The sequence below is a fragment of the Dipodomys merriami genome, unplaced genomic scaffold (genome assembly GCF_024711535.1).
Source record: "Dipodomys merriami isolate MVZ:Mamm:240054 unplaced genomic scaffold, mDipMer1.0.p SCAF_798, whole genome shotgun sequence".
NCBI lineage: Eukaryota > Metazoa > Chordata > Mammalia > Rodentia > Heteromyidae > Dipodomys > Dipodomys merriami.
Window position 1 is genome coordinate 282102 of NW_027206399.1, and position 25148 is coordinate 307249.

At 44.6% G+C, this 25148-nt stretch overlaps 1 long non-coding RNA gene across 1 annotated transcript; it reads right to left on the reverse strand.

The window, feature by feature from the left end:
• Positions 1-6962: 6962 nt before the first annotated feature.
• LOC138818930 (uncharacterized) lies at positions 6963-24138 on the reverse strand. The gene is made up of 3 exons (XR_011369273.1): positions 23521-24138; positions 16812-16931; positions 6963-7666 (listed from the first exon to the last, which is right to left on the reverse strand). It is a non-coding gene; the product is annotated as an uncharacterized lncRNA (long non-coding RNA).
• Between the last annotated feature and the right edge of the window lie 1010 nt (positions 24139-25148).

The following is a 25148-nucleotide window of genomic DNA, read 5'->3' on the forward strand; positions in this document are numbered from 1 at the left end:
AGAAAAAAAATACATGGCTAACACACAACCGAATCTTCCACTTTTACTCCTTGTTTTATTGATTGACTGATTGATTTAGCCATACCTGGAACTGGAACTCATTGGTTGAGCACTGTCCCTGAGCCAAATTGTGCTCAATCAAGGGTAGTATTCTACCCCTTGAGCACCAATGCCATTTCCAGCTTTTTTTTGAGTACTTTATTAGACTTGAGAGTCTCAGAGACTTCTCTGCCCAGGCTGGGTTGAACCACCATCCACAGATCTTAGCCTTCTAAGTAGCTAGGATTACAGGCTTGAGCTGCTGGTGCCTGGCCACATTCTACCATTTCTTCTTCCTTCTTCTTGATTCTTCCTCCTGTCCCCTCCCAAACTTCCTCCTCCACACCATGCTAAATAAGTATAGGCTTTACTATTGAGCTGGACACCCAGCCATTGGCTGCCATCTTTACTCAATGAAATAAACAGCTGACATCAATGGGTTGCTGAGTATATGCTAGGCACCAACCCACCTTTTTCTTTGTGAACTTGGTAATAAACCTATGAGATAGGTAATCATTATCTTAGTCTTACAGACCAGGCTACTGGAACAAAACCAATGATTTGCCAGGGCCAAAAACACAAACCTTTAATCCCGGCCCAACAAACCTCTCAATCCAACTTCAGTAGTGAAGATGAGACTCAAACCCAGGCACTCTCTTCATTAGACAGAGCCTGTACTTAATCACACCTTGTTTTTGATTCCTTGCTACAGGAATGTGAGGGTAGGGGATAACAAAGGCAACACACTAATGGAGTATTATTTGAGGGTGAGATTTGCCATTGGAAAGACCAGGATAAAAGACCCAGCTCCAGCATTTACTAACGTGTGACATCATAGACAAGTCATTTTAATTTGTTTGCCTCTGTTTCTATATCTGGAAAATGGAGATAATCAGAATGCCTTCCTTCATAAAGGAGCAGGTTCCCAGCAAGGTGTAATTGGCTCACACCTGAAATCCTAACTACTAAAGAGATTGAGATCAGAGGATCAAGGTTCATGGCCAGTCTGATCAGTATAGTCTGTGATACTTTATTTCCAATTAATCACCAGAAAACTAAAAGTAGTGAAGTAATGAAAACTGGTAGAATGCTACCTTAAATAGAAGAACTCAGGTACAGAGCCTGGGACCCAAGTGCAAGCCTGACAACCAAAACCAACAACAACAAAAGAGCAAGTTCCAATCATTTCTTTAAGATAGTATAATAAGCTTTAAATCTGATGATTGAAGTTCAAATCCAGCCCAGGCAGCTAAATCTGAGAGTTTTATCTCCAATTAACTTAAAAAGAGCCAGAAGTACAGATGTGGCTCAAATGATAGAGGGCCAATTACAGGTAGCCACCCACTGCCTTTGCTCCAACCTGTCATAAGCCCAGCACAAGTGGCTCAACAGCAGATATTTGTTGGTGGGAAACTGAAGGAGTGAACACTATAAGGGCCCTCGCCTCCTGCTATCTTTTCTTGTCCAGGCCCTCCCTGGCTGTATTGTTATCTATTCTCTCATCCTGGGAAAATAACCATAGCATAAAATGTGTCATCTCAACCAGTTACAATTGTACACTTCAGTGGCTTTAAGTACATTCAAATTTTCATGCACCCTCTCTGATACCAACTTCTAGAACTTTCTCAGAATCCAACCTGAAATTAAGCACTTATTAAAGAGCACCTTCCATCCATCCCTTTCCACAGTCTCAGGAAACCCACCATTCTACTTCCTGTCTCACAATTTGACTGTGGCAGATCTCCTGTGACTAGAGTCATGATATTCTAATGATAGTGGTAGTAATGGTGTGTATGTGCATGTGCTTATATGTGTGCATGTGTGTGTGTGTTTGTGTGTTCATGCTCATGCACACACAATTTTATTGCTTGTACTAGGTCCTGGGCACCATCCGTGGGTTTTTTTGCTTAAGGCTAGCACTCTGCCACTGGTACCATAATTCCACATCAGTTTTTTGAGATAGTTAATTGGAGATGAGTCTCATAAAGCTTCAGTCCTCAGCTCTAAGCTTCCTGAATAGCTAGAATTACAGCCATGAGCGAACAACTCACGGCTAGAGATGGTGAATTTTAACACATTAATTCTGCTAGCATGTAGTGCCTCATGTTTTAGTCAAACATCAATGTAAATGTTGCTGTGAAAAGACTTTTGGAAGCAGGGGTTATACTGTGGGGAAGGGACATACAAAGCAACAAAGTAATCATCTTATAAAGCTGTTAGAAATAATCGCAAGGAAGAAAAAACATTTGAATCTTTATCTTCGGGTTCATTTCGCCTAACATCAATTTATCTGACTGTTTCTGCTTATGTCAGACATATACTATTTGTTGCATATAAGGGAACCCTTGGGACCTATGTTTCTTTGGGTCTGGCTTACTTCACTTAATATAATTTTTTCCAAGTCTTTCCATTTCCTAACAAATAAAAAACAAATTGTTTAAATAGGGATACAGGTGGACCCATTGCAACAATGAGATATAAAAGTCGTTATGGAGAAAAACAAACTTTACATCTTTGGAGGGAGGGGGGATTAAGGGTGGGTGGGTGGGAGATGGGAAGGGATGGTAAGGGGAAACAAAGGAAGAGGCAACAATGTTTGATAAGAAATGTATTCATTACCTAGCCCAAGTAATTGTAACCCCTCTGTACAGTATTTTCGCAATAAAAAAGGAAAGAAATTAAAAAATTTTTGGATGTGATTACCATTTTAATCACATGGGTAAATTTCAATAGATAAATTTAAATAATTTTAAACTTGGAGTAAAGAAGATTTATTATGGCCTGGGAATGTGGCTTAGTGTTAGAGTGCTAGCCTAGCATGCATGAATCTCTGGGTTTGATTCCTCAATACCGCATGAACAAAACCTAGAAGTTACTCTGTGGCTCAAGTGGTAGAGCACTGTCCTTGAGCAAAAGCAGCTCACTGACAGTGCGCAGGACCTGAGGTCAAGCCCCAGAACTGGCAAAAAACAAAAACATAACAAAACAAATCAAAAAAAGATGATTACCCTTCCTAAATAGAATGGGCTTTGTCCAATGATTTGATGAATTTCAAAATTTGAGTATCCTCACTTAACTGCAGTATAGAAATTCTGAGTCTCCATCTACAGGCTGAATGATGCAAAAATTTTCTCTTGCTTGAGATATCAGGCCTGATATCCCCCAATCAACACATACACATATGTGTATACATACATGCATGTGTACATATGTGTGGACACATTTTATATATGTGTATATAGATATACACACATATACATATACACACAAGTTTATAGTGGGGAGGCTTGAACTCAGGGTTTAGACACTCCCTTAGCTTATTCTGCTTGAGACTAGTACTTACCTCTTGAGCCACACACACCTTCAGGTCCAGGTTTTTGTTGGTGTGTGGGAGATAGTCTTGGGTGAAGGTTATGAGCCTTTTTTTTGTTTTTATTTTTTGGTGCCAGTACCAGAGCTTGAACTCAAGATCTGGGCACTGTCCCTTAGATATTTCACTCAAAACTAACACTCTATAACTTGGGCTACAGCTCCATTGCAGGCATTTTAGTGGTTAATCGGAGATCATGGCTGTAAACCATGATCCTCAGACCTCAGCCTCCTGAGTACCTAAGATTACAAGCATGAGATACCAGCACCTGCCTCAGACAGTATTCTTATGTTTACTATTTGCATTTTGAGCTGTGTGGCTCTAGTCAGTGGCTTAATCTCTCTGAATACCATTTTCTGATATGTGAATGAAGTTTAAGAAAGAACATCAATAATAATAAATACTCCATGGGGTGGGTATGGACATTTGATGGGGTAAAAATAAAATAAATGAAACCTTCATGTCTCAATACAGGAGTTGTTAGTAATCAATATTTATTATTTGTCATTATTATTTGGCCTGACCTTGATTTGAGAAGCCTTATAAGGTGCAGGGCAGAGAAGAGAAGTCCCACTGCAGCCTCTTCCCTGCCCCATCTCACTGGCTTTCTTTGAGGTCACTAGAGGCCCCCAGCCTTGATAAATGTCCTAGCCCTATATGTTATGACTTGCTGGCAGATTTGAATTTGACTTTAATCACTCGTGCTCTGGCTGTGATTTTGAGGAAAATGGCTAAATACTGTTGGTGCCAATGGGGAGATAGCAGCCCATTCTATACTCTGGTCATTGAAGACTCCCCAAAACAATAGAGAGAGGGAGGGAGAGAGAAGGAGAGGGCTGGCAGAATCTGTGCTGGACCAGGACTGTCAAATGGGATAGAGAGACCCACCCTATAGCCATTGAGGGGGCTCCCTTTCTTTTCCTGGAGTGCTGGTGATGTAGGTATTTTTTAGATGATAGGATAGAAGGATCAGAGTAGGCATGTCACTGAAAGGATCTGATTTCAAGGAATGGATACCCATGTCTTACTCTTCTTGCCATGAGAGGTCCTTGGTGTCCTCAGGTTCCTAGTCTTTATAAATGAAGCTAAGGCTAGATCTTCAGTCCCAAGGCCCAGGGAGGATTCAATAGGCCTGAACTCAAGCACAGCATGGACTCTGTAGGGGGAATCTGACTGTCAGCACCAGCCAAGGATGTGTGGTTAAAAAACTATGCCTCCTGGTTGTCTGTAGGTTCCCGGATACCCAGAAGTTTCTATTTCACTCAACTCTTGAACTAGATCATTCCTTCCTTCCCTTTCTCCTTCTATCCCCTCCCTCTCTTTTTTGTCTTCTTTGGACTTGATCACAGGGCCTGTGTCTGAGCTTTTTCGCTCAAAGCTAACTCTCTACCACTTTGCGACACAGTTCCACTACTGGTTTGCTTTTACATATCTGAGCCACTAATGCCATAATTCTTCTCTCCCTCTTTCCTTCTCCTCCTGCCCCTACTCCCTTTCTTTCTTTCTCTTTCTTTCATTTTGTGTTTGTCCTATGGTCTGAAAAGAGGGCTTGGGCACTGTTTCTGAGCTCTTCATTCAACGCTAAAATTCTACCACTTGGGCCACAGCCCCACTTCCAGATTCTTACAGTCTTTCCTTCCCAGGCTGGCTTTGAATAGCAATCCTCAGATCTCAGCCTCTTCACCAGCTAGAATTAAAGGTGTGAGTCACCATCACCTGGCTTACTTTTACTTTTCAAAAACTTTCATCACAGGCAGAGTAGTTAGTGCTGTAATGAAGCACCAGCCAGACTCTGTAATAAGGACATACAAGTCTCAACTGGCCTAGGGTCAAACATTATTAAAACCAATTCACACTGAGGAAACCAGGTAAGACAGATTTACCCAGAAGGGTGAAGAATCTATGCCTGATGCCAATAGTTACATCTAGACTCCTAGTTACTGAGGAGGCTGAGATCTGAGAACCATGCATGATTCAAAGTCAGCCTGGGCAGAAAAGTCTGTGAGAGTCATCTCCAATGAAGAACTAAAGACCAAGAAGTGGAGCTTTGGCTCAAGTGGTACAGTGTGCCAACCTTGAGAATAAAAGCTAAGGGACAGAACCCAGACTCGAAGTTCAAACCCTAGGATTGTTGCACACACACACACACACACACACACACACACACACACACACCACAGAATGCCTGTAACCTGTTTGTCTCTTGGTCCACAGGTTTATTCCCAAAAAAAGTACTGGGACAGGGGCATGGATTTGAGGTCTGAGTCCACTGACACACCAGGAATTTTCCTCCTCTGTAATATGGAAATAAGCATACCTGACTTATATGGTTGTTGGGAGCATTAGATGAGCTAACAAAAAGGGGCGTATGTGTGTTTGAGTGTGTGTGTATGTGTGTGTATTTGTTTGTTTGTGTGTGTGTGTGTGTGTGTGTGTGTGTGTGTGTGTGTGCCATTCCTAGGGCTGTCCCTGAGCTTTTTTGCTCAAGGCTAGCACTCTACCACTTGGGACACTGGTCCACTTCAAGTTTTTTTGATGTTTAATTGGAGATAAAAGTGTCATGGACTTTTCTACCCAGTGCTGGCATTGAACCACAACCATATATTGCTAGCCTCCTGAGTAGTTAGGATTACACATGTGAACCACTGGCTTCAACTATAATGAGGTTTTAATGAAGGGGAGCTGGTGATATTCTTCAGTTCCTATTTGATGGTGACCTCCCCTGAGATCCCTAACATGGAATCAAAAGATGGGGCTCTGCCTTCAAGGAACCAGGATGAGTCAAAAACAGCCAAGCAATGTTGCATTGACATACAGCCCGGTCTTATTTCTACTCACAACATGAGATTAAGGTGAGTCATTAGGAGCTTCTTTTCTTCCTGTGAGGGACACTGCTCAGACACACTTACAAGAGCACTGACAAAGAAAATGAACGTAGACTTCAAACTGATTGCAGCTTCTACATATATTGTAATCATGTGATTGTACCTAGCCTTGAAATGAACAGAAATGTATAAGTCTATCATGTTGCATGTGCCGATATTGTAGGTTGGCAGACATGTATGTCAGCAACTGCTCACAAGTGTTTTAGACCCATGGATGATGACTTGCTTTATCATTAAAAAAAGTTTTAAACTGGTAGTGCAGAGTAGGACTTGAATTCAGGGGCTGGGCCCTGTCCCTTTGCTATTTTTACTCAAGGCTAGTGTGTAGCGACCGTCTACTCGACCAGCGAGGAAAAACGACCACCACACCAGGAGTCTTCTCAGATCACGCTTTATTGGAGAGCCTTTTAGTTGTAGGAGAGCTTGGGCGCAAGAGAGCGTGCACCCGAAACACAGCCGCTTATATAGGAGAATCGGAACGCGGGTCTTTCTATTGTTGGTCGCCTGCCTTTCACTGTCACCAGGTGTCATGGGATTGGCTGGGGACTCTACCTGGCTCGTGCACGCGCACAGCCCAGGCGTCCCGCCAAGCACCGTCTGGGGTGGTTACCTCAAAGCTGCAAGGGAGTGGGCGGAGTCTCGCCTCGGCTCCCTACAGTTCCCCCTTCTTTGTTTTATGGCAACAGGTAAGAGTAGAGGTTGGGCCTCTGTCTAAGACATTAATGAGAGGACCTTGCACTGGTCTTCGCCTGAGGGGCGCCTTCCCCAGTGATGACCAGGCCCGTCCGATGCCTTTTTTGCAGAGGTGGGATCTTGGGCATCAACCCACTTGCAACCCAGCATGCTCTTCTTGAGGAGATGAGAACCATCTCCTCAAGTGCAGTGCACTTGCCTTGCACCCTGTCCCAAATTGCAAATTGCATACCTGTCCCGGTGCAATGGGATCCCCTGATCCCTCGGGGTGCTAAGGCTATGCAGAATGGTAAGGCTTAACTGCCTCTCAGGGCCGACAGCCAAATCTGGGGTGAGGATCCACACTCCAAAGCGGCTAATGCTTGCAAGATAACAACCTTGTCCCTTCTGGTTTGGGCTCGAAGGCGACAGACCAACCATAGGCAGACCACGCATCCTCCCAAGCAGCAGGCTAAAAACATTCTGACTCCCACCCGCTCTTTGAAAAAGGACACCGCAGAGGCAATCCAGTCAGTAAATTGTAACAGCCCACAGCATCATTGGTTTAGCTATCACAGGGATTGCTATTAGCACTGTTGCTAACAGCAGGAAGATCAGCTGCATCTTCAAGAGGGGGTTCTGTTGCAGTCTCCACCGGCCTGGTCAGTCTCATTGGCACCCAGTGAGGTACTTCTTGACTCTGTGGAAAAACACAAACAGCTCCCCTGGATCTCGTTATTACCGGATCCGGTCCATACCATTTATTATTAATAACATCCTTCCACATAACCATGTCTTTAGTATCCATGGAGTCTCTTGTCATATGCCAATCTGCGGCAGACTGATCGTTGTCATTTAGAATTAAAAAATTAAGGGTAAAGAGCGCAAGAGAAAGTCTTTCCCTGGGGGACGCGGACTCAGCAACTCCCCCTTTTTGTTTTTGAAGCATTTCTTTTATGCTTCTATTAGCTCTTTCCACTATACCTTGTCCTTGAGGATTGTAGGGCAATCCGGTGGTGTGGGCAACCTGCATTTGTGCACAAAAGGCGCGAAAACCATGGGAAGTATAAGCAGGGCCATTATCCGTCTTGAGTCTAAGGGGCTTTCCCCAAGCTGCCCAAGCTTCTAAGCAGTGTATTCTGACGTGAGACACCTTTTCTCCTGCCAGAGGTGTGGCATGAATGACACCAGAAAAGGTGTCCACAGACACATGTAAATATTTCAACTTACCAAATTCCGTCAGATGAGTAACATCCATTTGCCATAGGGCGTTTGGTCTCAACCCCCTGGGGTTTACCCCCACATGGGGAGGATGAAGAAAGGTAACACAAGATTTACAGGCTTTAACAATATCTCTTGCCACATGCCTGGACAAATTATATCTTTTCCTAAGGGTATTAGCAGGTACATGATACAATCTATGAAAGTCTTTTGCCAATTCTACAGGATCAGCAGCAACCAGAGCCATAGCCCGAGTTGCCTGGTCCACCAAATCATTACACTTTGCCATCGGGCCCGGCAACATAGAGTGGACACGAATATGTCCAATATAAAAAGTATGTTTTCTGTTTAAGATAAGGGATTGAATCTGTAACAAAACATTAGAAATTGTACTGGCCTGCTTAACTGAAGCAGCAACTTCAAGAGAAGCAACGGCATTTACAACATATAATGAATCAGAAAATAAGTTAAAAGGTTGATCAAATCTTTTAAAAACTTCAAGCACAATTAAACATTCAACAGCCTGTGGGACATTCGGCCGAAAAATAAAGAGTACCGGCTGTTTGTGTCCTTGAACAAAAAAGGCACCTTGTCCAGATTTTGATCCATCCGTAAAGATGGTTAGAGCATCAGCCAAGGGCTCCTTTGAAGTGACAACAGGAAAATACACTAAATTTTTGTTAACTATGGCAAGCAGAGGATGCTTAGGATAATGATTATCAATTACATTTGGAAATGAGCAAACAAGAATTGCCCACATATCCATTGTGGCTGCTAAAATTTCAACTTGCTCACGGGTGTATGGAATAATTAATTTATCTGGAATTTTTGCAAAGTGCATTAAACAATACTTTATACCCAAAATTGCCTGCTTAGCCACTAATTCAGGAAAATATTGAACAGTTTTTGCTCCCACAGAATTGCCGTGGAGCCACAATAAGGGGCCATTTTGCCAAAGAACCCCCGTGGGATAATTTTTTGTTTTTAATATACATAAATCAATAGGTAATTTCAAATCAACCCGTGAAAGTTGAGCCCTAGACAAAGCTGCCTCAACCATTTGTAGGGAATTTAGTGCTAAAGGTGTCAGGGATCTAGAGGAGGTGACTTCAGGGTCGCCCTCCAAAATAGCAAATAAAGGTAACAACTCTGACCGAGGGAGATTAAGAAACCCCCTTATCCAATTAATATCTCCTGCCAATTGCTGAAAATCATTAAGTGTTTTAAGATGACCAGTTCGAATGGAAAGTTTTTGTGGTTTAATCTCAGTAGGAGAAACAATGGTTCCCAGAAATTGAACAACACTAGTCTGCTGAACCTTCTCAGGGGCAATAATTAATCCTTTATTAGCTAAGGTCTCCGTTACCTGCCCAAACACCTTATGAAGAGTCTCTACCGAGGGAGCAGCCAACAAGATATCATCCATATAATGGACAATCTGTACTTTTGGAAATTTTTCCCTAACAGGGGTTAATGCAGCCCCCACGAACAATTGACAAATTGTTGGGGTATTAGCCATCCCTTGGGGGAGAACTTTCCACTGATAGCGAGCATCTGGGGTTTCATGATTAACCGAGGGCAAAGTAAAGGCAAAGCGCTCCCTATCCTTTTCATAAAGAGGTATGGAAAAAAAGCAATCCTTAATGTCTAAAGCCAAAATAGGCCACTCTCTAGGTAAAGCAGAGAGCAGTGGAAGTCCCCTTTGGATGGGTCCCATAATTTGCATCTGGGCATTTACTGCTCTAAGGTCATGTAATAATCTCCATTTTCCGGAGGCCTTTTTGATCACAAAAATTGGGGTATTCCAAGATGACACTGAAGGCTCAACATGCCCCAGCTGCAGCTGTTCCTGGACAAGAGTTTGAGCCGCTTCCAATTTTTCTCCAGAGAGGGGCCACTGAGGAACCCACACCGCCTTTTGCGTTAACCAAGGTATGGGTACCGCACCTTCAGTGGAAGCTTTGTTTTCAGAGGCCCCTAAGAAAAACCCAAACCCTTCCTGTCCTGTTTAGGAAGTGGCTCTATCAGCTCCTTGCGTCCTTGGAGACGCCAACCAAGCCCCAAGGCTGGCACAAATCCTTGCTGTTTCATCATATTCTGACTGGCCTCAGAATAATCATTAGTTAAAGTTAGCTTTAGCTGTTGCTGCACATCTCTTCCCCAAAGATTGACAGGGACGTCTACCACAAATGGCTGCATTTTTCCAACCTGGCCTTCGTCTGTTCTCCAAGTCAATTCTTTTGCACTTAACTGTGGGGCATCGGCATAGCCCAGCCCTTGTAAGGTCTGGGAGGATTTCTGAGTTGGCCATTGCTTTGGCCACTCCCCTCTTTGGATGATGCTTCGATCTGCCCTTGTATCCACCAATCCCTCAAATCTTCTCCCTTCCACTTGGAGAGTTAGCATGGGTCTTTGGTCTAAAGTTATGGACAGGCATGTAAGGTCGACTCCAGTGGAGCCTAGCCCTTTATCTCCTCTCTCTATCTCCTTAGCAGGGAAATTGCCATGAAGAGAAGCAGAAGCTGTGCAATTCTATCCCCGGGAGAAATGGACACCACTCCATGGGGGACATGACAGAGGACCTTGATAGTCGCCGTATAGTCAGGGTCAATCACTCCTGGGAAAATTATTAATCCTCTCATTGTGGAGGAGGAGCGTCCTAAAACTATTCCTACAGTGCCTTCATCTAGGGGTCCTGTCATGTCTGTCTCCACAATCTGGACTCCCATCTGCTGTGTTAATACCCGTCCGGAGGTGGCACAGTGGTCCAACCCTGCGGAGCCTGAGGTTGCTCTTCTTGGCTGGGGAGTTGTTGCGGGTGCTGTCTGGGAGCCAGAGTCTGAAATGCCCCATAAACTTTCGGGCCCTTGGGACGAGGGCCCTTCTCTCCGTTTTTTGGCTCCTGTTCCGAATTAGTGTTAGTAATTTGGGGGATAAAATGTCCATTGATGTCTCTAACTGACCTGCATTCGTTGACCCAATGCTTTCCCTTTTTACAACGAGGACACACTCCTGGAGTCCTTGGCGGCCTGGGTATATTTTGTACAGGACCACCATTTTGTGGGCATTGCTGTCTAAAATGTCCCAACTGACCACACTGGAAACACCCTTTTCCTTTACTATCTTTTGCGGCCCCGGCAGCCGACAAGACAGCAGCTGCCAGCCCCGCATTGGTCAGGGGGCCACCTACTTCTCTGCAGGCTTTTAACCAAGCTTCTAGGCTTTGGGTTCTTACTGGGGTAATTGCCCTCTGACATTCCTTGGTGCTTTGTTCAAAAATGATTTGTTGTACAAATGGCATGGCTGTTTCCAGATTTCCTAATACCCGCTCGGCTGTCTCTAGCATACGGGCAACAAAATCAGAAAATGGCTCATTAGGGGCCTGCATGATTTTTGTTAGATTGCCAGCCACCTCTCCCTTGTTTGGGAGGGCTCGCCAGGACCTGTAAAAAACCTCGTTTACCTGGCGGTATACTTCAAAGGGATATCCTGTCTGGTCTACCGAGTAGATTCCCTGCCCGAGAATCATGTCTACGGTCCAGTCTGGGTGCCCGTCACGGACATTTTGTCTGTATTGGGCTTGAGCCTTGTCTTGTACAATTGACCGAAAATCAAGGAACTGCCCGTGATTAAGGCAAGTACGGGCCACTTCAAACCAATCCATAGGTGTCATAGCATTAATAGTTAGCCTTCGAAGCAAGGCAGTGGTATAATTGGCCGTCACTCCATAAGTCCTGACTGCCTCAACTAAATCTTTTAACTGGGAGTAGGAAACCGGCTCAAAATTTCTTTCAGCAGTAATGGGATTCTCAAAGCCTGGGAAAGCGGCTGCTAATCGCGACCAGGTTTTTTCTTTTATAAAGTGACTCTTCCCTGCCGGCGGGCACGGCGGGGGGGCCGACGGGTGAGGGGCAGCTCCGTTTCCTCTCCCTGGCTGCTGCGGTACTCCCACCCCTAGGGGGCGCCACCCTCCATATCTGTCTGCCTCGTGCTCCGCCGCAGCCTCTTCTAACTCTTCACTATCAGCTGGATCGAGCTGCTCTCCCTCCTCCTCTAACATTTCTTCCTCTGAGTCACTCACAAGATTACTATATTCTTGGTCCTGCCCTTCCACATGTAGGGCTGAGAACCGGTTTGCTTTTAAAGAAGGGCACGGGGGTCTCCTTGAGACCCGCTCCTCTCTGAAACCCTTCTCCTTTTGTGAGGGCTGCAGCCCCTCTTGCTTTAATTCTTTAGGATCCTTTTGTCTTTTTTCCCTTTTTCTTTTAGGCCTATTTTCCTCCCCCTTACTGTATGCTGACTCTGATAGACTATCCTGATGCTGCGTTAGTACTTTGCGTCCTTCCTGGATTAAATCAAACCCTCCCTCCTCGAGGCAAGTGCGCACCATCAAAAAGACAAGCCACAAGGGAAGAAGCAATGCAAGCAACCAATAAATATCTAAATCTACAGTGAACAGCATACCGGGGGATTTTTACCGACGTCTCCTCTCCGCGTGTTGAGTTCTGGCTCCAATTCGGCCTCTCGCGCGGGTCCCGTCCCAGGTTCGTTCCCGGGTTTCGGCACCAGTTGTAGCGACCGTCTACTCGACCAGCGAGGTAAAACGACCACCACACCAGGGGTCTTCTCAGATCACGCTTTATTGGAGAGCCTTTTAGTTGTAGGAGAGCTTGGGCACAAGAGAGCGTGCACCCGAAACACAGCCGCTTATATAGGAGAATCGGAATGCGGGTCTTTCTATTGTTGGTCGCCTGCCTTTCACCGTCACCAGGTGTCATGGGATTGGCTGGGGACTCTACCTGGCTCGTGCACGCGCACAGCCCAGGCGTCCCGCCAAGCACCGTCTGGGGTGGTTACCTCAAAGCTGCAAGGGAGTGGGCTGAGTCTCGCCTCGGCTCCCTACACTAGTGCTTTACCACTTGAGTCACAGCTCCATTTACCTGCTCAGGCTGGCTTTGAACCGCAATCCCCACCTCTTAGCCTCCTGAGTAGCTAGTATTACAAGTGTCAGCCAACAGTGCCCAGCTGACACATAAATGTCTTTTGTTTAGTGACCTAGGAAGATGGCTCAGTGATAGAGTATTTGCTTCTCATGCATGAAGCCCTGGGTTTGATTCCTCAACACCACATGAACAGACAAAGATAGAAATGGTGCTGTGGCACAAGTGGTGGAGCATTCACCTTGAGCTTAAAGAGCTGAAGGACAGTGCCAGAGTTCAATCCCCATCACTAACAAAAAATATTTTGTTTACATATGGTGGAGTTCCTTTCAATGTATATACTATTTTAGATAAATATGAAGAAGCACTTAAGCACCTTACATTGTATAAAGATAAGAGTTATGCATTTCTGGGAAGAAAGTCATTAACTTACATTATGTAATGGTGTGTGTGAGGCACCAAACGGTCTCTACATCTTTGTCATTCTCCTGAAATTTGCCTTGGGTGCAGTGCAATGTTCAATGCTCAGACCATCTCAATAGACACATTTGGCATTTGTCAAAAATGACAAATCCCAGAGTGGTACTGGTGGCTCACAGTTATAATCCAATCATGAGGTTTGCAATGCGAGGATTGCGTTTAAAAGCCAGCCTGGGCAGGCAAATCTGAGTCTCTTACGATTAATTAATAATGAAAAACTTGAAAAACAAAAAATGGAAGGAGCCAAATCACCAGTGGCTCACGCCTGTAATCCTAACTACTCAAGTGGGAGATCTAAGGACCACAGTTCAAAGCCAGACCAGGCAGGAAAGTCCATGAGACTCTTTTGTTATTGTTGTTGTTGGGTCTGGTCCTGGGGCCTGAACTCTGGGTCTGAGCACTGTTCCTTATCTCTTCAGCTCAAGGCTATCTCTCTACCACTTGAGCCACATTGCCACTTCTGGCTTTTTTCTTTTTGCTTATGTGGTACTGAGGAATAGAATCCAGGGCCTCTTGCATGCAAGGCAAGCCCTCTACCACTGAGCCACTTTCCAAGCCCTCCATGAGACTCTTATCTCGAATAAATCACTAGAAAACCAGAAATGGCACTGTGGCTCAAGCAGTAAAGTGCTGTCTTTGAACTGAAGACCTCAGGGACAGCGCCCAAGCTCAGAGTTCAAGTCCCATGACCGACCAAAAACAAACAAACAAATAAAGGATCCCTTGTAGGAAAGTCTGTAAGACTCTTATCTCCAATGAATCACCAAAATGCCAGAAGTAGAGATGTGGATCAGGTGGTAGAGCACTGGTCATGAGTGATAAAAACTAAGAGACAGAACCCAGGCCCTGAGTTTAAGACTGAAGATCTGAAAACACACACACACACACACACACACACACACACACACACAGGAAGAAAAATTGCTATTTTAGTCCAAATGCACGTACAGATGTGCAGGTACATAAGTTTCAAAGAGGCAGAATCAAATATGATCACAGTTTGGAATACCAAAAAATACCATGTCCCATCAGTTCCTGGCAGAGAAGGAAGGCATGTGGCATTCCACCCTCAGGGAACTGCTCTTGGGGACATTCTGGGAAATCCCTCCACAGGAACACATCTGGACTACTGGAGAGTCAAAGGTGGCAAATTCCTCAAGAACCAGAAATTCACATTTCACTCCCTCCAAGGGGCCTACAGCTCCAAGAGGGTCTTTGCACTCACTCCCCAATCAACAATACCTAAAATACAGATAGGATGGGGAAGAGTGAATAGGGAGAATTAGTGGGGAGGCCTAGCGTCCCTGTGCAAGTGGTTAAATGGGAAAAGGACTGACCTGAGTAGAGACACAGGATATGCAGGTGGAAGTTAGGGAGGGGAACAAAGATGATGAGGGCATCAGTCCTACAGGATACAGACATGTGCAGACAGGGTACACTCCAGAAAGAGAATGCTGGAGGAGGTCAGGGGACAGGAGAGGGCAATAGAAAGAACTGATTGTAAAGTATGGTAAGTAGAAATAAGACTTCCATACTGGGGCACCAAGGGCCCTGGGTTCTATTTCTGACTCTACTGAGTGGACAAATCCCTATCCTCGCAGCCTCAATTTACCCCACCTGGGAGAAAAGTAGGAAGAAGCACAGACTGTTCTGGTGCTGCCACTGAGGTCACAGAGGAGGAGAAAGGAGAAGCTGCAGGTTTGAAGTAAACCCAGACAGGGGTGGGAGACTGGGGAGCAGCATTCTCTCAGCACCATACTGAGGCACTCAGTTATCTGCCTCCTAACCCCTCGGGGTGCCATCAGGCTGCCGATTATGGTGCAGAGCCCCAGCCCCACGTTGAGCAGGAAGCATAGGGCTGCCAGTAATAGAGTCACTGCCTGCAGAAGTGACACCTTCTGCTTCTGCACAGCCAGTCAGCCCCACCGGCCCTGTAACCTTGCTCCAAGCCTAGGCACATCCACATGGTGGCAACAGTAACAACTCAGCAAAAGAGTGTGGCCCAGGCACCAGGCCACTCCACAGCCCACCTTCACTTCTTCTGTTTACAGGCTAGCAACCCAGATGCTACCACTTAGTCACCACCTCAGGGGGGAGTCGCAGCCACCAACCCACAAGTTGGGGACTATGGAGTCCTCACAGTCAAGATTCCCACTTCCACACTTGTTAGACAACGAATATATCTGTTACCTTGGCCTTCTGGAGAGTTCCAGTCTATCTAGGTGTGATATGTGGGTCTGATATCAGATATATCCCTCCTCAACTGAAATGGTGCATCTTGCTCCTCCATGGCTCCCCCCCTTGCCAAGTGAGGTGAGAAAGAGCAAGAATTGGATTGTTGGGCTATAAGCCGTACGTGCTTGGTGCTAGTGAGCAGGGTGCGTTTTGGTGGTTCAAGTGTACCCCAGGGATCTATCCCTCTTCACAGCCTCCTCTGCGTCTGTGAGCTATCCTTGAGGAGTCGAGCTTCTCAGGCTTTGCAGATACTGCTGGAGCCCTGCCATTGCCCTGCCTCCAAGGTCTCAGACTCCCCACTGCTGTTGGCCAAGGCCTGAGGACACCAAGACCCCAGGATTTCAGTGTCCGCAGCCATGAAATGGGGTCCATGCTGTGATCAGTGTGTACTGTTCCACTAATGGGCCACAGATGTTGGGTGTGCATGCACATATATAAACCAGAGAGCATTGCCTGCTGCCTGTGACATCTGTCTGCCATTTCTACCAAAGTGTTAGGGAGGCAACATGAGACTGTCCTCTGGCCTCTTCCTCATGAAGGTACAGTCCCATGCATGTCCTCTGGACACTAAGTGCACGCCGATCCCTTCCAGAAACCTCCAGTTTAGTGTTTGTCTCTATCCAGCCCCATTAGGCAACCATCAGCCAGCACCAATGTGGGCTAGACCCTGTGCCAGGCTCCAGGAGGATGTACAGGAAGCCCCAAGCCCTAAGAGTTCAAATGACTGAGGGCTGAAACACCAAACAAACATGGAGTGACCCAAGACAGGCTAATGTGGTGAGGGCTCTGAAGAAAGACTTTCTGCACCACAGAGAATCTGGTCCTCCTGATCCACTGCTCATCCCGAAACTGCTTCTTCCCTGATGCCTTCCTGTCTGCCATGTTCCACATGTGCCCTCTTGATTCTCTTCTTTCCAGCCTGCCACTAATCCTGGTGATTTACAAGCCACAAACATAGATAACTCTCACCTCCCGTTTCTTTTGGTTCCAGGCTGAACAGTAAGGTCAGTATTTCTGACATCATAGCTTGAGTCAATATCTGTAACAAAACTTTGAAGGCTTGGGTCACCTTGGCTTGAATCCACATTCCTGGGGATGACACACAAGAATTAATCAAAATAGGCAGTTTTGGCTCAAACTTGTAATCCTAGGTACTCAGTGTGATATCTGATTTGCTATTCACTGGAAGAAAGTTTATTCTAGCCTCAATCCTTCCTGCGGTAGCTAATTTTCTCTCCTGAGCCCCTTTCCCTTGGTAAAGAAGGATATCCATGGGAACAAAAATGTAAATTCAGAAACATTTTTGCTAAAAGTAAACTTCTCTCTCTCCCTCAAGCTTCCCAGACTGGCAGCTTTGCAGTTTATCACAAATTTTGCTGAATGCCACTAACAATTATGATGCTTATCACCAGCTGTACTGAGTTCTTTATTACTCAGGAAGTTGTAATAAACATCATTCCTGTTCAGAAAATTTCAGCGTACTGTCAGAAGCATTGACTCGTGTGTCCCCATTTGAGCTTCTGTGTGGTGTGAGGGTGCATGCTGACATGCATTCTCTCTGGGAAAAGGATTCCCCTTCTTCAACATCAGGGCAAAGGTCCAATGTCCCAAGGCATGTTTGACTCAAGGCTATGATTTGCTTCTGTAACCTTGCTTGCTTGCTTTGGTAAACATCACCTATGTGAAAGCACTTCCTATAAAAATCCCCCCTGAACAACAAACAGGGCTGTTCTCTAGCTCTGTGAGCTGAGGACAGATGGAATATGGCTAAATAAAGAACTTCCAGCCAAATTGCCTGAGTGCTGTCATATCTTCCTGGGAAATTGGAATACTACAATTTAAATTGGAATACAACACAAGTGGCTAAAATCTGAAGACTAATCTCCATTTGAAGCCAGCCTTACAAGAAGGCCCATGACATGACACTTTTATCTCCAATAAACTACTCAGAAAAAGAAGAAGTTCTGTGACTCAAGTGATAGAGCACTAGCCCAAAGCATAAAGAGGCTCAGGAACAGCACCCAGGCCCTGAGTCCAGGTGCCAGTACTGGGAAAAACAAATACAACAACAACAACAAAAAAACGGGTAATCAACTCTCCTGTCTTCCTTGTCCTTACTTCTCAGCCTAGTACTGTCTTTGTGTGTTCTGTCACAGTGCTGTTGACCAAGAAGTCCTTTGCACACAGAAAGCCTGCTCTTTCTTACCTGCACTGGCCACATCATTCATTCTCTATTCTCCATTCGATGTTAAACATTTTTTTGGGGCGGAGGTCCGGTCGTGGGGCCTGAACTCTGGGCCTGGGAGCTGTCCCTCAGCTCTTCAGTTCAAGGCTAGCACTCTACCACTTGAGCCATAGCGCCACTTCCGGCTTTTTTCTTTTTTTTTTTTTTTTTAATATTTTATTTTATTTGAGAACATACTTACAGAGGGGTTACAATTACATGGGCAGGATAATGCATACATTTCTTACCAAGCATTGCAGCCTCCTCCTTTGTTTACCCTTCAATGGCTTTTTTCTTTTTGCTTATGTGGTGCTGAGCAATCGAACCCAGGGCCTCAGGCATGCAAGGCGAGCTCTCTACCACTGAGCCACTTTCCCAGCCCCTCTATGTTAAACTTATTTGTTCAAGGCTGATGTTCTATGTTGGGTCTTCGTCCGTCCCACGAAAGATGGATGGGGTCTGAGGAAAGGTAAGTGTGGCGCTCGCCTGTTCCCCAGCCCAGGAGACAATCAGACGCAGCAGGGAGCCAAATCCAGCAGGTAGAAAACTCATTTATTAACAGAGAGCAGCCCTTATTAAATACAAAAAGGGCGGGTGGCATGGCAAGGGAGGAAGAGGAACCAATCACTGTCAAGGTCACACCCTATCATGCACCTGAGCCTTCATGGGCTGGTTAGGCACTGATAGGAAGATCAATTGGGCTCTGCCCACTCTACTCTCTCCCAGCGCCATCTTGGCTGCCCATGTGCTCTATAGTAAATTGGGCTCTGCTCACTCAACCCCCTCCCAACGCCATCTTTGCTGCCCATGTGCTCCACAGTTCTATTGTTGAGTCTCACCTCTACTGTATCTCACTTTTTGGAGATAAGAGTTTCAGCAACATTTCTTTCTAGTCTGGCTTCAAGCCTCCATCCTCAGTTCTCAGCCCTATAAGTAGCTAGTTTTATAAGTGTGGGCCACTGGTAGCCAGCAAATTTGACTATGTTTTGGTTCCTTATATATGTAGAATCATAAATATAGTTTTTATTTTTAATATGGTTTATTTCACAGTATTTTAAAGATTCATTCTTGTTGTAGCATGGTCAGAATGTCATTCCTTTTTAAGATTGAATAATATTCCCTTGGCTGGTTATACCACATTTTGTTTACCCATCAAGAGACATTTGGTTTTCTACCTTTCTACTACTGTGTATAATGTCATGAATAACATTATTATCTTTTACATTGTGCACACTGTTGTAAAAACACGCCAGAGACATCCTTTTATAATAAACTGAGGTGAATCCCCCTGTGGCTTTCCTTCATATTAACTATCAAAGAGAAAACTTAAAGCCAGTGAGGCTCATATGGAGTGACCAACTTAAATATTTTTCATCCTATTTACAAGGATATTGCTGTATTCCTATATAAATAAATATCCAGCCAGGTACTGGTGGCTCATGCCTGTAATCCTAGCTACTCAGGAAGCTGAGATCTGAGGATTGCCAGGTTGAGCAGGAAAGACTGTGAAACTCTTATCTCAAATTATCCACCAGAAAATCCAAAGTGGTTCTGTGGCTCTAGTGGTAGAGTGCTAGACTTGAGCTGAATAGCTGAAAGAAAGTGCCCCGGCCCAGTGTTCAAGCCCCATGTTCAAAAATAAATCAATAAACAATATCCAACAAGTTGACAAATCAGGCAAGGCCTTTGCAAATTTGTTCTTCTCTTCTCTGGAAACTTCTTCTACACCTTTGTGTGAACCTGAATGCTTAATAGTTCCTGTCTTTGATCCTAGCTTATCAGGAGGCTGAGATCTAAGGATCCATGTTCAAACCCAGTCTGGAAAGCCAATTCTGACAGACTCCTATCTCCAATACACTAGCAAAAAACTTCAAAGTAGAAGTTTAGCTAAAGTGGTAGAGCATCTGCCTTGCAGGAAAAAGCTAAGCAAGTGTATGGGACCCTGAGTTCAAGCCCCAGTACTTGTACACACACACAAAAGGAAAATAAACTTTGTTTAATTCGTTCATCTTTTCAGCAGCTAGATCAGAAGTTCTGCCACAGAAAGGCCTTCTCTGGCCATATGACCTAAAATATTAACTTCCTCTCAGTTCCTTGATTTTCTCTCAGAGCAGGTCTCAGTTTGGGCCTCCCTCTGAAGGGTGTGAGCTCCAAACTCACTCTATTTTATAACATCCTTTTCTCTAGCAGCACCTAGTCCCCATTATTGAAAATCAGAAAATTGGACCTCCTTCTGAGCAGAGCAGTTTGCAAAAAGGGTCGCCCTCTTCTCTGGGTCAAGTAGCCCTAATAGAGCTGACAGCTGAGGATTTTATCTCATACAACTCTCAACCACGGGAAGGTAAACTGAGGACCTTCCCAGGATAAGAAGTAATTCCTGCTTGAGCAAAATGTATCAATCAATGTCACAACAGGAAGGAAACTATTCAGAATATATCTTCCCTTCCCCTCTCCTCTTCTAGCTCTCAAGAGGATTTTGAAAAAAATTGGATTTAAGTGTGGTTATTTTTCATATCTTCCCAGAGTCACTTGTTCAAAGCTGCACACCAGCCCAGGTTGCCCACAATAGGAACTCCACCTTAGGAGCCCAGCTTTAATCTTGGACCTCTTTCATCACTCTTACAATATAGGATGCACCCAACAAGGGAAGGCGCTTCAGGGGCTTTATCCTCCTCCCACAGACAAGTTAGTTCCAGAGGGGAAACTGACCTGGCCATCGACTGAAAGTGAACCAGAATAGGATGAGCTCAGAGTGAGCCCTCCTAATGGGAAAGTCACAACCATTAAGTTAGATAATATATAATAAAGGGTTGCCTGTCTGTGGTGGCTCACACATGTAATCCTAGCTATTCAGAAAGCTGAAGTATGAGGACTGGGGCTTGAACTCAGAGCCTGAGCCCAAGGCTAGTGCTCTACCACTTGAACCACAGTACCACTTCCAGCTTTTTCAGAGTTGGTTATTGAGATAAGATTCTCATGGACTTTCCTGGTCAGGCTACCTTTGAACCACAATCCTCAATCCTCAGCCTCCTGAGTAGCTTACATTACAGGTGTGAACCACCAGTGCCCACCTGGCCCTCATTTTTCAGATGTACCTCACCTCATTCTCTTTCTCACTCAGAACCAGCCACACACCACTTCCTCCTGATATGGGGTTTATTCCAGCCCTGAGACTTTCACCCTAGCTATTGCCTCTGTCACATGCCCCCAAAGCTGGCTCCCTCTCAATCTACAGGTCTTGGCTTCAGTGCTACCTCTTCACAGAAACCTTTTCTCTATGTATGTGGATTCTGGGGTTTGAACGGGTTTGAAATCAGGACCTGGTCACTGTTGCTTATCTTTTTAAAATCTTAAATATAGTATTCTACCATTTGAGCCACAGTTCCCAATTATGCTTTATTGCTAGTTCATGGGAGATAAGAATTTCAGAGACATTTTTTGTTGAGACTGACTTTGAAACATGATCGTCAGATCTTAGCTTCCTGAGTAGTTAAGATTACAGGTGTTAGCCACCAGCACTTGACTCACAAGGACTCTTTCTGGCACTCTCACCTGCACAATTTATCTTTATATAGTTGTTTCATATATTGGTTTATTGACTTTTCACTTGGCTTCCACAAATAAATGATCAGTTGTGTCTTGGGTAGGTTCCCTGTCTGCTCCTAGCCTACATTTTGGATCATTCACACCTGACATGCATCTGATGAATGGTGAATCTCTCCACCCACTGTCCCCTTTTACTTTCTTTTTTTATTATTTGTTGTATGGTCTTTGGCCTTGAAATTAGGGTCTGGGCATTGTTCCTGAGTGTAATCCTAGGTTGTTAATGTTAGCTTCTTGGGAGGCTGAGATCTGAAGACCGTAGGTCAAAGCCAGTCCAGATAGAAAAGTCCCTGAAACTCATCCCCATTTAACCACCAGAAAACTGGAAGTGGCATTGTTGTTCAAGTGGTAGAACACTATCTCCTACTTGTAATTGCTTGCAAACATTAGTTCCTCTGGCTTCAGTAGCCAGCCTTTGGATTGAGACATGATCTCTCTATGCAGCCTTGGCTGTATAGGGATTATCCCTCCTATAATTCGTTTTTGAGTATACTTCTTGCAATCTTTCACATCCCAATAACAGGTCCCTGTGCTCTCAACTGCTATTATCTTTGATGTCTTATAATACTCTCCACCACTTTCTCGAGAATTGCTCTGCTCCTGGGCCTGAATACTGCAGCATATTCTGAGAAGAGTGGTAGCTATTCGCTAGCCACACCCATCCTGCCAAATCTCCGCCTTAAATTATATTTAGTCTAATTATGAGGCTACCCAGAAGGAAGGGAATATTCTGCTAACCGCCCTCCTCCAACCCTGCTTCTTAGTAGACAGTTTATGATCTCAAATTGTGGCTCCCCAGAGAGGAATCTTTCACTGCTGCTTAAAAAGAAAGACCAGGCAAGGGAAACAACACAGAATCCTGGCCTGGAACTGTGCTAGGACTGGGGTTCTTCTGCAAGAAACAGAAGGGAATGGCAGGCAGAGTGGTACCTAAGCCTCTCTTCAGAGGTGACTGCTTGACATTATAAAGCAATTGAAACTCAGATGACAAGATGTAATGGTTAAGCCAGGTAAGTAAACTGGCTCTCCTTCTATAGGGAGAGGTAAGTTGGAAAGATCTGCAAGAGTTGGGCACGGTGGCACTGTTGAAGGTACTCTTTTTACTTGGACAGCCTAAGTTTTCTTTAATTAAAAGGTACATGCCCATGGCATAATTGAATGTTCTGTCCTGTATAGATCCCTGGATCTCATATGGTAGTACCTCATGTCACACTTTACTTTAAGAATGGTGGGTTCCAGCTTGTTGAGTCTTGGCTCATCAGAACACAGGGAATATTATGCAACTTGTTTAAGCTATGGGTGCTCCATTATTTGTTCAATATTTGTCTCTCCCTCAGGTCCTCAATTACCAGTTGGCAGTTTACATTTTGTCCTCAAACAGACAGTTTATATGGACCAACATATTTGGCCCTCAGAACTAGTGACTCTACCTGGATAACATCCTCCCCTCAAAGGGAAATCTTCCTGTTATAACAAAATATAAAAAGACACCTAAGCTCCAGATTTCCACCTTGTAGGCATATTTTCTTTTTCCAATTGTGGGGCTTGAACAGTGTCCTTGAGCAATTCAACTCAAGGCTAGAACTCTACCAATTGAGCCACTGTGCCACTCCCAGTTTTCTAGTGGATAATTGGAGATGAATATCACAGACTTTTCTGACCGGGCTGGCAATGAACCATGATCCTCAGATCTCAGCCTCCTGAGTAGGTAGGATTACAGGTGTGAAGCCAGTTCCAGCCATCATTTCTTTCTTGCAGGAACATTTCAGGTGTATGGAATAGCACAACACCACATAAATTTGTCAGCAGCTGCCCCGGGGAGAACCAGATGATTAGACCAAAATAACTAACCTTGATATTGCCTTTGCTGTCCAAAAGGATATTGTTGGGCTTAAGATCTCAATGTGCGATTGTGTTCTGCTGTAATTAGTACAATTTGTTTGAAGAATCTCCTGGCTTCAACTTTATATAAGTGGTGGGATTTTCAGATAGACTTCAGAAGGTAGCCCCTAGTGGCCAATTCCATGATGAGATATACATACTCTTTTTTCTCCATCACCAGGTACAACTTGATGATGTGTCTGGGCCATCCAGCCTTAAAAATGTCCATCTTATTCTCTATTCAATGCCTGGAGGACTCTCCCATATGACGTATTTTAAACTGCCATCTCGGTGTCTGTGAAGTGGTGATGGGACAGTTTCACTCAGGTAACTTGGTCAAGGAGTTCTTTTGTCTGGTATTGTTTGATGATCTCCTCGTCAAGCAGCTCGGGGATGATTCTTTGTATTCTGCGATCCTCCTGCTATGAAAGCAGGTAGCAAGTCTCCGAAAAATTAACTCAATAAAATAATGGGAAACCCGGCAAAAAGTAAAAAAGAAATACCAAAATCCAACCAACAAAACCTGCAACCAAACAGATCATCAATCTAGCTTTGAGTTAATCCAGCAGCTTACCAAGCGAGAGCTCCCAGCACTGTTAACTGACAAATGTTGGGGCACAGTGGCTTCCTATATACCCTACATGACCTATCACAATGGAGCAATCACAACTGTGCATAGTGACATCATGGGGGAAATGGACAAATCAGATTCAGACCAAGTGAGGTCAGAGAAAAAGTGGACCAATTACAGCCTGCCACCATTGACACTGTAGCTCTTAGGCCTCCAAGACTGTTGCTAGAGATTCCAGGAGGACTTGAGGTTGCTATGGTTATTTTCATGGAATTTTTAAAACCACTAAGACAGTGGTCAATGTCCTCTGACCTATGAGAGCACTCCTGCATTATATAAATTGCTTCTGTGGAGACACTAGCCAATAGCCTCCATTCTTGATGGCCACCTTATCCTATGACTTGTTCCAGGAATGACACAGCACAAAGTCCTCCATCCTTCTTAAGGACACCTGTCTCCCACAATTTACTCCTGAAGGGACAAGGTCCAGGCTGGTTCTGAGCCACAATCCTCACAATTCAGCTTCCAGAGTAGTTAGGATTATAGGCCTGAGCCTTCAGTATTTAGCATCTCTCACTTTTAGAAGAAATATATTTTTTGTTTTGTTTTGTTTTAGAAAGGGTAGTTGTAAGGTTGGGGATTTTGCTCAATGGAAGAGTGCCTGCCTGGTGAGTACAAGGCCCTGAGTTCGGCCCCTATCTCTGGGGTGGGGGGAATGTTATAAAAGAAAGGCTGGTGTTAGATATGTCCTTTTCTTTTAGCACTTTGAATTTGTTGCCCTTGCTGCCTAATACTCTTTTTTCTAATGAAAAATTGGTCATAATATCATTGAAGATCACTTGTGTGTGAGGAGTTGTGTCTCTGTGCTTTGGGAGGACTGCTGTCTTTGAGTATTTAATTAGAATGTGTTTTAGTGTGGATCTATGGGATTATGCTAATTTTTTGTTGAGCTGCTAGATTCCTGCATATAAGGGTTCATGCTTTTAATGAAAATTGGGAAGATTTTGGTAATTATTCCTCCAAATAC